The following is a 16,419-nucleotide window of genomic DNA, read 5'->3' as shown; positions in this document are numbered from 1 at the left end:
GGTCTAAGGCCAGGTTTACACTGGAGATTCCTTGGTAACAACCATTGGGTGAGCAAACCCCATGTATAGATCATCAATTTGCACGGGTGTAGCTTATACATGCTTGGAACTGGGATACACCATGGCTTTGCCTGTCTGCTGTAAGGATTTGCTTTGGTGCAGCTACCCCAATGGCTGGGCACAGATGTCTGGGAATCCCAGAGAAGAGAAGGTCTCAGGTTTTCACTGGGGCTTCAGTATAAGCTAGTGCTTGACTTAGGAAAGAAAGACGTGTGTGTTTAGTGTGTGTTCCATATCCCCCTCTGCTGGGTCCCCGGAGGTTAGGTGACTGGTGCAGCTTTGAGCTTCAGGGCTTAGACCAAGTTTTCAAAAGTGACGAGTACTTCGGGGTGCCTCAAGCTTCGGAGGCTCAACTTGAACCTCTTTAAAGGGACCTGATTTTTCAGAGGGTGGTTGCTCAGCACGTGCGGAAAGTCAGGCCCCTTAAGATTTCTCAAGTTGAGCAGCCAAAGACGGAGGCACCCAAAATTACTAGTCACTTTTGAAAATCTTGTCCTGTGTCCTTCAGGTCAAATTAGTCCATTCATTCCGGGAGGTCACTTTTGTAATGAGTGCCATCTTGGTCATGACCAGGGACCTCCAAAGCCAAAATGGAGGATGTATAATGCAGACTTATTTGTTTCCCCCAATCCCTTCTCTTCCCATCTGTCAGCTTAGATGAGAAGAAGTGGGGTGTGGCCCACCCACTTCTAAGCTCCTCCATTTTGGGTTCTGCGACCATTTTAGTCCCCTGCTGCTTCCTGGGTTTGTCACTAACATTTCCTTTCAATACTTGAAACCACGTTTTTCCCATCAACAAAAACCAAATGCTGAATTCGGCACAGGTGGAAAGCAAATCACTTTAAACTTCTTCCATCCCTATTGAGGAAGTAGCCTGATCATGGTTAGTACTGTGGCTTCATCGCGGCTCTAAGGGCCTTGCCACAAATAAAAGGTACTTTGGTCACTTTGATCAAATGGACATGATGCTTTTTGTCACCCTTAACTGGCCCATGCTGCAGTCTCCCTCTCCCGGGAGTGCACTGAGGAAGTGTTAGCTGGCTTTGCAGACTGGCTGACTTAAAGCCTACTTAACTTGGCCAACAGAAGGTGAAGTGGATTCTTGATTATGATCCACAAGTACCTACACGGGGAGAAGATTTCTGATAGTAGACGGCTCTTTCATCTAGTGGACAAAGTCCTAACAAAGCTGAAGCCTGACAAATTAGACCGGAAACAACCTTTAACAAGGAGAGTAAATAATCATTGGACCAACTTATGTAGGGATGCAGTGGTTCCCCATCACCTGAAGTCTTTAAATCAAAGCTGGGTATCTCTCTAAAAGGTATGGGGTAGCTCAGCCAGACGTCATGGGCTTGATACAGGAATCACTTGGTGGAATTCTATGGCCTGTGATGTACAGGAAGCCAGCCTAGAAGATCATTATGCTCTAGAGTGTCCTGCTACTCTTCCGTGGTTTTCCAAACAGTTTATTAATGACCAAACCCTGGTTCCACAGAAGCTTCTGAGAATTTCACTCTTCATTTCATAGTGACCAGGATTTGGCCCTAATAGCATAGTTCATTAACAAAGGCAAACTTGACTGACCACATAAGCACATTAGCGATCTACGTTCCCTATCCTTTGTACTATGCATAGGTAGACACGCTGACTCTTCACAGAGTCAACCGAGAGTTCAGGGGGCAAGCCCCATTGTGGGACTGGAGCTGCAAGAGTTAATATTTGCTGTGCACTTTGACAATACCTTCGTAGCTTGTCATGCCAACGGAGGCTTTGAACTTGTTACCCTCAAGGCCCCACAGGACCTTTCATGAAGCTTGAAAACAGGCATGTGTATTTTACTTTACTTGCTTTATTGAGAATACATTTTGCGATGGAGCAGCGTAAGAAAGGAAGTCAAAAGCAAAGTAAAAGACACAATCATTATTTATACCACGGTAGCATCTGGATGTCCCAGCTAAGATCAGGACCCCATTGTGTTTGGGTGCTCTGCAAATGCTCAGCAATAAACTGCCTCTGCCCCCAAAGAGTTTACAGCATAAACAGACAAAGGGAATATTATCCCAATCTGCAGATGGAAAACTGAGTCAAAAGGCATGACTTGCCCGGGATCATACTTAGCCCAGATCTTTTGCCTCTGCAGTCTAGAGCTTTAACTAAAAGACCATCTGTCTTCCCAGTCAGCTGGAAAGTGACGACTGTAAGTCTCCTTTGTCCTGCTGTAGCAGTGTACAGTGGTATTAGTGTCGATGAGACTCAGCCTCACAGGTAAAAGAATTAGGAACAGACTAATTTGATGCAGTAAGCTCTCAATTATTATGTTTTAAATAATAAGGTAGAGAATTGCTGTCTTCTCTGTGTTTGCACAGATTTGAGTGTGGCTCAGATAAAGACCCAGCAAAGCATTTCCTCACCCAACCCCTCCCCCATAGCCCGTGCCCTGTCACTCTCTAGTAGTGGCTGGACCACAAAGAGGTTTGAGTCCTCAACAGCCTTCTGGTATGTCTACACTGTAGCAGGGAGTGCGCCCCTCAGTGCAGATAGACAGACATCTTCCAGCTAGTATGCTGAAAACATCACTGTGGCCGCAACCCAAGTACATAATGGCAGTCAGGTGAGCCCATGCTCAAGCAGCTAGCCCAAACTGCCCCCCACCCCTAGGCTGCTGCGCCCACCCGGCTATTTTTAGCTTGCTCGCTTGAGCAGGGCTAGCAGGTGTCTGTCTACCTGTGCTGTGGGAAAACACTCCCGGCTGCAGCATGGTGCTCACAGACCTGGGGTGTCTAACTCTGGCAGGAGCGGCTCACGCTGTTCAGTCAAGCGTTGGATCCCCACTGCTGACGACGCCCCGAGGGTGCCCAGAGTTACAAAGCCTCGAGTTGGCAAGAGGGAAAGTGCTTACATGAGCAAGGAGCAACCTAATAAAATATTAGCTCAGCACGTTCAGAGCCACGCAACTCGATTAGAGGTTTGTAAAAGAGCAGTGCTGGCTGTCGGTGATTCAGAAGCCCAGGCCAACGAAGAGAGAATATGCAATGCTTTAATGCCCTGTGACTTGGGTGCTGAATAAGCGTGAATCAGACAATAGTGTGAAGTGGGGTTGGGAAGGATTCATAAAACATACCCAGCTCTTTTTGTATGACTATTAGCTAGAAATCTTCACGGGTCAAGTGACCAGATCCTTTCCTACTAGAAATAATAGCTATTTATGTCATTCTCCTCCGGGACCTTGGCATACACTTTGAATTCTGCTCTGTGGTGGACAGTGAAATCGAAGCTTGGATTGTTCACAACAACTTGTCACTTTCACTTCATTGAGAAGATAGGTGCTGCCAAAAAGAGCCTGTCAAAGAATGAATTGTAGGGGTTGGATCACTTAATACGAGACTACAATACTCCACCCCATTGACTTAAACCCTGTGCTCAATTGGCCGCCAATTATTTAGTATTTTGAATGGAGCCTATTTGTAATAGGGAGAATAAAAATGTGTTAGAGCTGTAGGTCTGAAGGCCTTTTCTAAAAAGTTCTTCTTTGGTTAAATTTTATTACTGATGAAACTGGGAGACTGATTAGCACGAGCTAGAGATAAACTTATTGCGGGCAATGACTTTCCTACACAGGCCTGCTCGTGCATCTTCATCTTGGCACTTAAAACTCTGATGTCACTTCTTCTAAGCAGAAAAAGTGAATTTTGCCCAGTTATGTTGGTTTTATGAAGTGGAAGACTTTCCTCTAGGGACTGAAAACTAGAGCTTCAAGGGAGCCACTTTCCCATCCTGAGCTTTTGGGGAATTTGGAAACTTTTGCCTGTCCCAAATCAGAATGAAATGTTGAAATCTGAACTTTTCACAAACCAGTAATCTGGGGAAAAAATTGATTGGGTTAATTAAAACACTTTTAAAATATTTTCAATATTGATCATTTTCAAATATTTCATTTTGATTTTGAACGTTTTCAGTATAAATTACCTAAAATAGCAAAATGAAAAGTGCTTTTGAATAGAGACACAATTTTTTTTCACTTAAAATGTCGAAACAGGATGCTTTGAAAACCTTAAGTTTTTCTTTCAAAGTGGGAGATTTGTTGAAATCATCCCTTCCTAGCGAACTGTCTCGGTTTGGAGAAATCGGCATTTCCGACAAAAAATTTGTGTAACAAATTCCCACTCAGCTGTACTGAAACCCCCTTTCCAGCTGATGCTTCACATACCTTCTTTTATGTCAGATACAGGGTGATCTTTACCTTCTGCTGTCAGCTGGTTTTGAGCACACTGTAATGAGTCAGCCTGCTTATTGGCCCAGCTTCTCCAATGGGATCCAAGCAAACCTAGGCCTACAGAAGTCTTAGGGAGTGGTTTTTCTCCTCTTGGGGGTCCTGGCTCAGTCCACATTCTGCTGAGCTGCTATCCTCTTGCTATTTCCATAGACACAAATATAAACCAGCGGTAGCCTCAGCATGTGAAAATCTGCAAAGCGAGGAGGGAAGATGGAGAGGAAAAATGCTGGCAGTCTAGAGAGTCACTGAGTGCTATCATTGAGACGTGAAAGGTCTCTAGCTCCTGCAGAATATGCTGCATGATCAGAGAAAACTAGCCAAATGGCTGATTACAGAAGGCATCATTAAAACCCAGACAGTCTCCTGATGACTGGAGGTAGAAGACTACAATGGGCTGTTAAGCAGGGAATGGAAACGATCCTTACAGCCCGTAGCATAGGTGAGATGTTCCAAAAGAGCCAAGGTAGTAGCTGAGCATGCACCTGCCACAGCTGCACTCAGTGGAAGCAGTCGAGCGTTAAAAAGAGGGGGTGGCTGATGGCTTGTTCTCTGTGAGGGCCTTGGGACTCTGCAACCTGCTCCCCACCCAACCCCCTCACTCCAAAATGGAGTGAGTAGTACCTTGCTTTGCCAGAAGTCCGTTCTACTGCACTGTGTCTACTTGTAGAGTAAGGCCCCATCCAGCAAATACCTGCTCAGCTTTTTAACTTGGTGCACCGTGGGATTGGCCTCATTCAAGTAAACACGGAAGTCTTTGGGACGCCTCACGATGCAGAAAGTTACGTCTTTATGGGATTGGGGCCATAGGCACTACTCGGCAGAATCAAGCCCATAATAGGCATTACAATAATCGGCATTTATTTTTACACACACGCCTACGGAACTGGAAGTGGGATTTGAAATGCATTGAATCCACCCTTCACAGCTCCTTGTGACCTTGATCAGGAGCATTTATTTTAATGCCCATTATGCTTTGAGATAAGTAGAGTACCATCCAGTGCCCCAGAATGGCCATTAGCGTCCTCCTCTCTATCAGGAAACCTGCAGCCAATTAATCACACACTGCTCTACAATCTTAAGATTCAATTATGCCTGGATAAGTGTTGCTCAGCTGTTCCTGCTGCTGCAGATGTGACATATCCTGAGATTAGCTGAGATCCACAGAAGGTCACTGATTCGGTATCTGGCGCTAAGAAAAGCAAGGCTGTCTGGAAGGGAAGTGACACCATCTTCGAAACATTTTATCACAAAGTAACTATAGATGTCTAAAAAATCCTGCCCTCTCCCACCCTTCCACGGAAGGTCCTTTTAGCTCACTGTTGCCTGTCTCATCCTTAGACAATTTACCATTTTGAGATGGAGAGGTCAGCAGATTAATAACCTGTTAGTAGGACTCCGATGACAGACAGTAGCTAGTGCTCCTTGGGGACCATTGATAGCTTAACTTGAATTCTTTGAGAGAAAACCAATTTTTCCTCTTCTTGAAAACTTATACTTCACATGGAGCATGGCAGACGGGTATTCTTTGTTTCCCTATGTGTGAATGGTTGCCAGGCATGTTACTGCAGTGGGTGCATGTGGAAGGGGCCACTAGTCCTTTTGATTGATCTAAAAATTCCCCCTCTGAATTTTTTTGCAGCTGCTATGACTTCTCAAAACTACCAACATTTCTGTGGTTCTCAGGGGCTGTTGGAATCCATTTAATGGCCCCCCAAGTTACAGTTTGGCACTCATTGAAAACATTCATGCCACAGACCTAATTAATTATGTTGGGTATCATTATAGTCATGCCTTTGCCAGGATGTTCTTTCAAAACCACATTTCTCTTGTCACTCAAAAAACACAGTCAGTAGAGTGGAGACACTTGCAGTGCAGTAAAGCTAAAATCAACCTTTTGGAAGAGAAGTGGCAGGATTTTGTACATAAGCGGAACATGTCAAATTCTTCTGAATCTGGAGGATTTTTGAGTTTAAAAACCAGAAGAATCTTGATTAGTTTTCTTCAAACATTTGTCAGGTTTTTCATCCAGCCACAAGCAGGTCAAAAAAATCCTAAGTGACTAATCCATCAAGATTTTTGATATTTTTCAAATTTTTAAAAAAGCAGTGAAATTTTTTTTGAGGGGGAAAGCCTACACAATCTTGTTTCTAGTTTGGTGTTTTTAAACCCACTTTCTGTGTAAGTAATAGGGTGGCATTAAAGGCAATGTAACTGTGGGCAGTACCTAAATAAATAAAGCAGATTGAAGTTATTTCTATATGATAGTGCTGATACGACTTCTAGAATACTGAGTTCAGTTCTGGGCACCTCACTAACGGAAAGCTATTTACATAGTGCTGTGAATTCAGAGGTGAGTAGCAGAAGTCAACTGGAGCCTGGAGAAATGGTTAAAAGAGCTGCATACGTCAAGTTTGACTTGGCTGTGACTGAAATCTCATCTACACAGAAAGTTGCATGGCTTTCACCTGCTCTTCCAGGATCCTGTACCTTAGAGTGAAGGGCTGAACTGACATTGCTAGGAGTTGAACTCCTGGTTATAGGCATTCCAGGTGTACTGCACGAAGCCACTGTTATAATTTCTATTACACTGCCCCCTAGGAGCACCTGCTGATATTGACATCCCATTATGCTAGACACTGTACAAACACTTAGTGAGAGGTGGTCTCTGCCCCAAAGAGATTACAATGTTACTAGACAACAAAGGTCACCCAGAGTCACACACCTGAGGAATGACTAGCCTCCTGATTCCCCAGACAGTGCGCTGCCCAGTAGGCCACACTGTTCCATTAGGCAGCCCAGTCAATAACAATGAATACATACAAACTGAAATGATTCCTGTCCTAAAGAGCTAACAGTGGTCCAAGTGCATGGATGTAACAGCTTAATTTGAAGGCATCTTGTGATGGGGTAGCTGCCCCTCACCGGTCGAAAAGGGGTTAAAAGCAGCCCTAAGGAGGCTGTGCCAGAGGCAGCTAATCAGAAGAGGGCTGAAGGGAGCAGCCAATCAGGGCCAAGCAGGCCCATATAAAAAGGGAACTGCAGGGCAGAGGAAGGCAGTTCTCTGCTGGGAGCCTAGGGAGGAAGGACTGTGTCCCTGAAGGGCCAAGAGAACTGCCAGCACCCTGGACAGAGCAGTGCAGCAAACAGGGACCGAGGGAGCCAGAGACAGCTCCGGGCTGGCTGCTGGGGGGTTTGCAGACTGAGGCCCTGATACAAGGGTTAAAGAGGGTGCTGGAGCCACGCGGGAAGTGGCTAGACCGTGAACTGCAGTTTGCCACTGGCAGGAAGTGGCTGAACAGTGGATTGCAGGTCCCCCGGTAGGGAGGTGCACAGTGTGTGGCAGGGCCGGAGGGCTGTGTGGCTGAAGAGGACGCCACGGTCTTTGGAGAGATGTGGGTCCAAGAGCAGGAGTCACGGCAGCAATGCACCACCTGAAGGGGGCGCACCCAACTACAGAGCTAATTCAGGCTGAGGAGGTGCCAGAGCGGTGAGTGGACCCCATTACACATCAGTTGTTGAGACGCTGCAGCCTGTGTTTACATTACCTGTAGAAGGGAGAGCATGCCGGCTGAAAATAGAGCAATAGCAACTTCCAAGGGAAATGTTGTGGCTGTTTTGATTTCTTTTCATGTGTCTGAGCTGCCTGCTCTATTTCAAATGTTAAATTACAGCTGATTTTTTTTTAATACAAATTTGAATGGAAACAATTCTATTTTTGTACAAGTTAGTTAGTGGGAAACTGGCCAAACTGAGCTCAAATGAGAATAAATTGTTCCCGTAATGAGCTGTTGCATCTCCAAGGCAGCCTAACCAAAAAGGACAAGAAAAGGTGTTAAAGTGGACGGAACTGCTGTTGTGATGGCCCAGAAGCAGCTCAGGAACCGGATTGACTCTAAGAGAGTTTGTCTACATTGCAGTCAGGGAGGGTGACTGCAGCACGTGTAGACGTACCCGAGCTTTAATCTAGCTAGCGTGAGTACCAACGGCAATGGAGTCGCAGCAGCTGCCCGAGGAAGCGCCCACGGCCCTGGGTGGGTTTGTACAGCTAGCCCTGGAGCTCGTGTCTCGTAGCTTCACTGTTGTTGGGACTCGGCTTCGCTAGAGCAAAGCTTGCTCGGGTATGTCTGCATGTGCCGCAATCACACATCCAATGGCACTTCAGACATAACCTAAGGGTCACAATCTGGATCCAGTTGTTGCTCTGCTTGGTGTCCCCTTCTGGTTCCTCTTGTACCTCTGACCTTCCCGCTCATGACCCATCCCTGGTGTCCCCCCCCCTTGGTTCTCTCAATGATCTCTAGGCTCCCACGATGCCTCTCCCCTCTGAAGGGGCAGGCCTCTGGTCTGATGCTCCCCTTTTCCCAGAATTCATATAGGCTGGTTCCCAGCTTGCTCTGAGGAGGAAGTAATCTGCACCAGCCCTAAACCTGGCACAAGTGTCTTCCCTGGGTACACCAACTCAGCTGTGCAGGTTGGCACATTGGGGGGGCAGGAAGGGGAAGAGGAAAGAGTGACAAGCCAAGACTCCACCCCTTCCCTTCACATGCCCGCCCACTTGCATGTGAGAATTATCAGTGGCCCACGGGCAGTTGTTCTGCCCCAGTTCACTTGTGATTCACAATGCAGGCCTGCAGGAGAGTAAGAGGGTTACTTATGCTCCCTTAAAGGCTTACATGGGTCAACTGCCATCCCACAGGGCCTTGGTTTATTCCTAGACAATACTGTATTTCTAAGCACAGGCTGCGATTGCGTTCTACCGTTTTGGAAACGTCACTTCTGAAGTGCACGCTCGGTCCCTGAGAAGGAACCACCAAAGCTGTATTCCCAGTACAAGGTCTGGCTTTAGCAGCAGGCCTCTCATGTACTTCGCAGCGTGTGTTGAGTTAAAGGCTCGCATTGAGAGGAGAATATAGACCTTTCTGTTTGTACAGCTCAGTTTCCCAACCTTGCCCTCAGCCCTTTACAAATAATTAAATGGGAATCTGAAACTGGAACCAACTCCAAGAAGCCAAATAGAGGTGGTCTCTCCTCCTGGGGATGAAAAAGAGAATCAGGACAGGGATGAACTGAAGTTATTTTGGTGTTTTATAAATAATCTTCCAATTTCCCATCACCTGCCACTCCATCTCTCTGGGGGTCACTGCCGGACTGTGCTTCTCTGTCTCTTTGCCAGACGTTCTGCTTCTGTGTGTGAGATTGGCCACATGAGCCAAAGGAGCACCTGGAAAGGTGAACAGAGCTCTGGCTCCCAGAACAATAGGGTTTTGCTTTTTTTACGGACACGCATAGGCGGTGGAACCGCATCTGGAAAACTAGGAGGCAGCTAATTTGGCTGTACTGTAGCATTTGTAAATACCGCGTGGCTGAGAATAGCACTGCTGTGAGTTCTGATTTCTTGGCGAAGCGAATGTCCTAGAACTTCAAACATGAAGCGTTTACATGGGCTTCCCCATAAGTGGCTCTCAAGAGATTAGTGTGTTGCACCAAATATTTTTATTCTAGCCACTGTGTACCCATCACCAAAGTAACAGGCCTTTTGATAAAGATCAAGGGGATTGGGTGGGGAATCTGAGTAATAGTCATATTGTATTCTAGTACAGCAGGATACGGTGGATGTTGACACAACAAACCTGTTTCCTAGACTCCCTTATTTAAAGGCCACCCATAGATTCAGAAAATATTTGGCAATTTTGAATAATAAGCTAAGGAAGGCCTTTACAGCTCTTCAATTTCAAACTGTGCAGTTAGCTTATTTAGAAGGGAGACACCTTGGCTAGAGCTGGATGAAATTTGAATTTTTCAGTGAAAAACGCAGATGTAGTGACATCGAAACATTTCACAAATCCGCGTTGAGTTTGCTGAGCTGTTTGGGTGGCAAAAAACCTTGAGAGGAAAATATATTTGTTTTGGGTTTTTTTTTTCAGTTTGAAATTACTTTTCTGTTTCAAAATTGTCTTTAAATAAAATGAGAAGAAATCAAATGTTTAAAAACAGCAAAAAATCCAAACAAAAGAGGGGTTTTGTCAGAAGGTAACGTTGTATTCAACCCCACATGACTTGCTTTTTTAACTTAATTCACTGAACGTCAAATTCCTGCTTTGACCCCAAACTAATTTCAATTTTCTGGAATTGCCAGGGAACCAAAAAAATCCTGCATTCACACATCTCTCATACTGGCATTGAGAAGTAAAACTGTTTGTGGGGCTGGATAGGTTGAAGATTTGCCATGTTACTTACTACCATGCAGCTTGTATTTGAGAAATAAATGGCTATTTCCAGTCTCAGCCCACAAGCCTTTTACCTCGTTGGCTCAAATTAGAATACTTATGAAACAATAACATTTCCGCTATATGGGCAGCTGTGCTATTTGCCTGGGCAGCGGCAAAAACGAGAGAAGAATTGTGTGAAATTATTTTTTATGGCCTACTTGGACCAATTTATTAGAACTTCTGTAAATTCATTTTATTGTTTTTATGGGGTGTCAGGTAGGTTGAATCTGTACTTTTTATCATCTTAAGTCAAAAGATTCAAAATTTATCTGTTTTTATGGCTAACTTCTAACATGCTATACTAACAAATCACTCATGATAATACTTTCTTTTATCGGTTGTGCTCAAAGTGCTTTAAAAAGGAGATGAGCATCAATAGCTCTGGTTTACACATGGGGGTGGGGGGGAACTGAGGTAGAGATTGGTTATGTGACTTGCTCATAGTCACACATTAGACCAGCAACAGAGCTGAGAGTAGAACCCAGGTCTCCTACATCACAGGCTGGATGTTTTTGCACTAGGCCATACTGGCTTCCTATAAGCTAGCTATAAATAACCTTATGATGGCCATAAAGTTTGTTCCTTCAGCTACAAAAATGATTTTTGGAAGATGAGTTGAAAAAAACATAACAGATTACAAATCCATGGTGTTGACTGAGAAACATTTGCATTCAGGCTGTCATACTGTATATCAGGCTTTACCGGGTGTGATTTGACATAGTGCAATTACTAAATTACAAGACAAGTTTTATGTTGAAATATCTGGCAAATAACCATATAAAGTGCAGGGAAAATAGAAGGTTCTAGCTGAAGAAGAAGTAGAACAGAGTATTCACTGTTACCGTAATGCCTAGGAGCCCCAGTCATGAGCGAGGGCCCAGTTATTCTAGGCACTATATAAACACAGAATGTTCTGATCTCTTACTGAATTTACAGCGGTAGAACTCCATTGATTTTGACTTAGTTACTCCTGATTTATGCTAGTGTAACTGAGAGTGAGCCCGAAAAGAAAAAGTGTAGGGCCTGATCCAAAGCCCACTGAAGTCAACGGGAGTCCTTCTGTTGGTTTCAATGGGCTGTGGAGTATTAGGTCATATATGTGTGTTTTGAAAAAATCTCCTGCCCTTGAGATCCCAGCTCTGACACTCCCCCCTCAGCTCCAGATGTTCTTCCCTTCAATAGGGAAGCCGGGATGAGGGGGTGTTATAACCATGGTAGCAGCCTGCATGGAATTGGAGGAAGGAACGCTGGTTGCAGAAGGAGAGTTTGGAGAAGGCACCAGGCAGCCAGTCTGTGTGCACATGGCTGGAATGTTAGCTGCAGTTGCAGCATCTTTGTAAATAGTTCTCTTACTGAAGAGCCAGTTTAGTTTTAGAAATGTCTTATTATCCAGCATGTGGTGTGTGAAACAACCCCGAAGAACTTCTTTTGAGTCCTGATGGGTCCAAGTAAGACTCTCTCAATGACTTCAGTGGGCTGTGAATTGTACCTTGCTATGCCCATATGGCTCATGTCAGCAAGCATGTAACTCCTGCTATATACTTCTCAAGCGCCACTAACTTATTACCTAGCAACACAGGACTGTGGTGGGAATTCTAGATTCAAATTCGTACCTTCGGGGGCGGGGGGGGGGAAGCTTTGTGATTCACCTTGGGGTCATGACCGCACCCCATTGAGATACACCGCTCTATCTCAGCGGCTAGAGTTTTTTTATTTTTAAAGGGGTTGTTGATTGGCTTAGCTGGAAGAAAATCACATTTCCCTGAAACTCTTAGGGATACTCTAAATGGGTGGATTATACAGCTGCCTGATTAGAAGTTTGGGTTATGCAAACACACCGTGTTTAGATTTAGGCTTTGCAGTTGGAGTCCAGGCAGCTGTTTGCACTTAACTCCATCAAGAAGCCAAGTTAATCAAAGAGCAGGAAGGATTTTTTTTTTTGCCCCCTTAAACCTATGGCTTTATTCCTTCTGTCCAAATGTCTTGGAGCCGGCCTTGTTGTGATGTAGAGCAAGGTGTAGGGTGTGCTCGACTGCGGAATGACTCTGAGTGGTTTCGGACTAGCGAGATGTTATGCCCAGCAGATTTTTTTTCTTCTTTCTATGATGTCACCACTTTCCTTGTCCAAATTCCATAAAGCCTCCACCCATGCAGCTGGTCTTGTATCACAACTGGGGCTTTGCTTCCATATTGCAGTTTAACAGCTCAGTAGCCTGTTTATTTAGGGCTGGATTTGGATACCCTGCCTTGGGTAGCACCTGAGTGTACAAGCACCTCAGTAAGTCCCCTCCTGTTCAGGTGAGCAGGCTGGGAGATGGTGGTGACCTGACTCCCCCCTCCAGTGCGCAGGCCAGTACACCTGAGCGGGCAAGGAGCGGGATGCGATCTGCACCAAGTAAGTGGCTGCAGCAGATTACTTCCCCTGTGGATTTAGATCTTAGTTTTCTTAAAACACAAGCCCCAGACTCTGATCCTACAGACACTTATGGAGGTTGTGAGTTGTCCCAGTGGAATGACTCACGTGCATAAAGTTACTTTTAATGCATGAGATTTGCAGGACCAGGATCCGGGGGCCTGGTTTGCATTAACACTAAGCCCCCTTTACACTGTTCTGCCTTCAAGAGCGGTAACTGTAACTTACCTCCACTTTAAGGCCCCTTTACACTGCCAAAGTGGTGTAAAGGGGGCTTAAGGGCTAACTCTCTGTGTCACTATCTATTATGACAACATCACAACCCAGATCTTGGTCCCCTGACATCCACTAAAGAATTAAGCCTTGCAACAATGCTTGTGGGGCTGGTATTATTATTATTATTATACATGTACAGATGTAAAAATTGAAGCCACAGATGTTAGGTGCAATTTACATCTCTCACGGACACCTCCTAGTGCTATAGATTCGTGTCCCATGATCTCGACCTGAATCTTTTAGCAGCATCATACTACAGTGGTGGATATTGCTTTTCTGAGGTTTTCATTCTTAAATGTTGGTTCCCTTTTAATTTAAACGACAAACTTCAAATTGTTTTACAATGCGAGAGCCATTCTCTGTAATGAGATCTGATCTGTGTATTAGTCGTAGTCAAATATTTACGTTACAGTAGCACGCAAAGTCCCCTGTTGGGATCGGGGTACTGTTGTGTTGGACCCTATACAAAACATAGGAAATAGACCATCCCTGGAGGATTTGCAGTCAGAAAGACACAAACCTAAATGGTAGCAGATGAGGATGCAATGTACAAGCAAATGAGTATGGTGAAGAACTGGCAGGACTTGCTAGTATCTCGTCGCAGAGCTGTGCGAATAATGGATTTTTCTGTTCAAATGCAACTCTGAATGGGGGCGAAGGGGAATAGTTTCAGGCTGAACCCAAAAAAGGAATTTTTTTGGCAGCTAAAGAGTCAAAAATTTCATCCTGGCTCAAATTAAACACTTTATTTCAACACACTTGAGACACATCATTTCAACTTTTTTATTGGGCTTTTTAAAGGAAATTTCCCTATGAAAAGTTGTGTTAAACCAAAATATTGAAAATTTTCATTTTGAGAATTTAAAAACGAAACCCTCTGGGGGATTTTTTGGATTTATTTTTCTGGGGGTGGGGGATGAGGGAAATGATTCAGCAAAACCAACACAAATGAATCTGCATTTTTCTCAGCGGGGGTGGGACTTTGCCCAGTTCTATATATTAGTATAGTGAATATTGCTCAGGTTTGCAGGTAAAAGCAGACAGTTAATCTGATCTCGTGTGGAACATGTGGCATGCTCTGAATGTACAATCTATGAAAAGACCTGATGGTGTCTTGTATTTCACTGCTGGTGTTGGAATTTTGTTCCCGTCATTCTGGAAATATCCTGAATATGATAAGTTAGTGGCAAAAATTAAATGGTATATGTAATAAAACAGGGTCAACTAGTTCTCTTTGAAGAGTCAAAACACTAATATGGAATATCCTTCTGTCACAAATTTTTCAATTTAAGAAGGATTTTCCTGGATTTGCAATTTTTCGGTTTGGTAAGTGGAAGGGGGGCCAGCAGCACGCGGATAACCTGTCCTAGCGAATGCAACATTTACCTATTGCTTGCACTTGGTAAGTAACTGAAGCTCATTCCATTGCAGAAATGCCATGCCAGAATAGTATAAACAGTTATTGATGGGTCTGCTGGGAAAGACTTCTGAGACCCACCTGTGATTAACCTGGCAGGCCACTTTATGCCACTATTGCTCCATGTTCTAATGTGGCCAAAGCCTCACCTATTCAGCAGTAAACACAAATGAAATTCCCCTTGTCCTGTACTATGGAAATGGTATTTACTGGGAATCCGATATTCTATTGGGCCTCATAACTAGAGCTTTTACCTGTTTATCTTGAATGAGGCTAATCTGATCATGATGAGTTAGATTTCTGGACATGTGTGTCCCAAGTTGTTGTATATATTGGCCCTCTGAAATATCAGCTGAAACTAGATGGACTGAAGCTTGAAGTCATGAGGTTTTCCCTCTTCTCTCAAAGTATGGGGCAGATGCTTAGATGGAAAGCTATTTGCTTACCCCCCATGACCTGGAGTTTTGCATGCTAAGATAAGGGAGATAAAAATCTCATGCTTCAGGGCATAAGATGATCACTGCAGGAGTCAATCTGGAATTTTCTTCTGGCCCATGTCACGGCATTGCACGATTTCCCGAAGTCAGTGGTACTCGCGTGCCTTCCACACTAAGGATCTGTCCTTATGAGAGAGGTTCCCTTGCGTACCCCTCTTCCTAACTTCCCTACACCACATCTTCCTGGCAGTGGTTCTGGTGCTTCTTTACACGAACAAAGAAGATGGAGAGGAGGGAGGGGTGTGTGTGAGTGTGTGAACAAAACTCAGTTGCAGTGGCTGTGTTGCTTGCTGCTGTCCATTCACACTTGGTATGTGAACTCATTGTATTCTCCCCCTTGGGCCTTGTCCATGCTGAAGTTTTTTCTGAAAAACTCCCACTGTTGCTTATCGCACCGGCATACCTGCACTGGAGGGAGCGTGTGGGCACACCAGCCGCAGGTGTTTCTCCCACAGAAGAACCTAGACCCGGCATTAGATTTGTGCGCAGTGGAAAAAGGAATCTGCATCAGACAGTTTAATGGCTTCGCTCCTCAGCTGCTGTCAATGGGCAGAAGTCCTCTGACGTCAACAGCGCTACACGGAGCAACATCGGCCGAGGATCTAGCTCTTCCGAAGCCCTCTGGGTGGGGAGGCAAGTGCTCTTGCAAGGCCTGGTCAGACAGTAAATCGGTTTATGGAGCAAGGGTGAAACTTCCAGAATGTAACTGACTTGGGAACCTAAGTCCTGTTTTCACAAGCGATTTACTTGCCAGATCCACAGACTTAGATACCTAGCTGCCACATTCGCACACCTAACCCACACAACAGGCAGTCAGGCAACCAGACTGGGATTTTTTGGGGATATGCATGTATCCTGTGGTGGCCTGGGTTCAAGTCCCTGCTTCAAAGCATGGATTCAAACCTGGGTCTCTCACATCCATGGTAAGGGTTCTAACCACTGGGCTCTAGGGTGGGTCTTCCAATTGCTGCTGCTGAAGCTGTTCCATTTTGAACGTGGACCTCCCACATCCTGGGTGAGTGCCCTGACCCAGTGGCGCTCAAGCTTTCCAGACTACTGTACCCCTTCCAGGAGTCAGATTTGCCTTGGCTACCCTGAGTGTCACCTCGCTTACAAATACTACCATGTCCCAGCATACCTCATTGCTTCATTCCTCATTTTGTCTACATGAAACTGTAGTTTGTACTGACTTCGCTACTGCTTTTTGTGTA

At 44.9% G+C, this 16,419-nt stretch overlaps 1 long non-coding RNA gene across 1 annotated transcript in view; it reads left to right on the top strand.

The window, feature by feature from the left end:
• The first annotated feature begins 7,389 nt into the window (after positions 1 to 7,389).
• Positions 7,390 to 16,419, top strand: part of LOC122465259 — a 68,900-nt gene continuing 59,870 nt past the window's right edge. Inside the window, exon 1 of the long non-coding RNA XR_006289964.1 lies at positions 7,390 to 7,823. This is a non-coding gene — a long non-coding RNA (uncharacterized LOC122465259). The remainder of the gene's footprint in view (positions 7,824 to 16,419) is intronic.

This window comes from Chelonia mydas, chromosome 3 (genome assembly GCF_015237465.2).
Source record: "Chelonia mydas isolate rCheMyd1 chromosome 3, rCheMyd1.pri.v2, whole genome shotgun sequence".
Lineage (NCBI taxonomy): Eukaryota > Metazoa > Chordata > Testudines > Cheloniidae > Chelonia > Chelonia mydas.
Note: the sequence above shows the minus strand (reverse complement) of the source record. Positions and strands in the feature narration are given on the sequence as shown.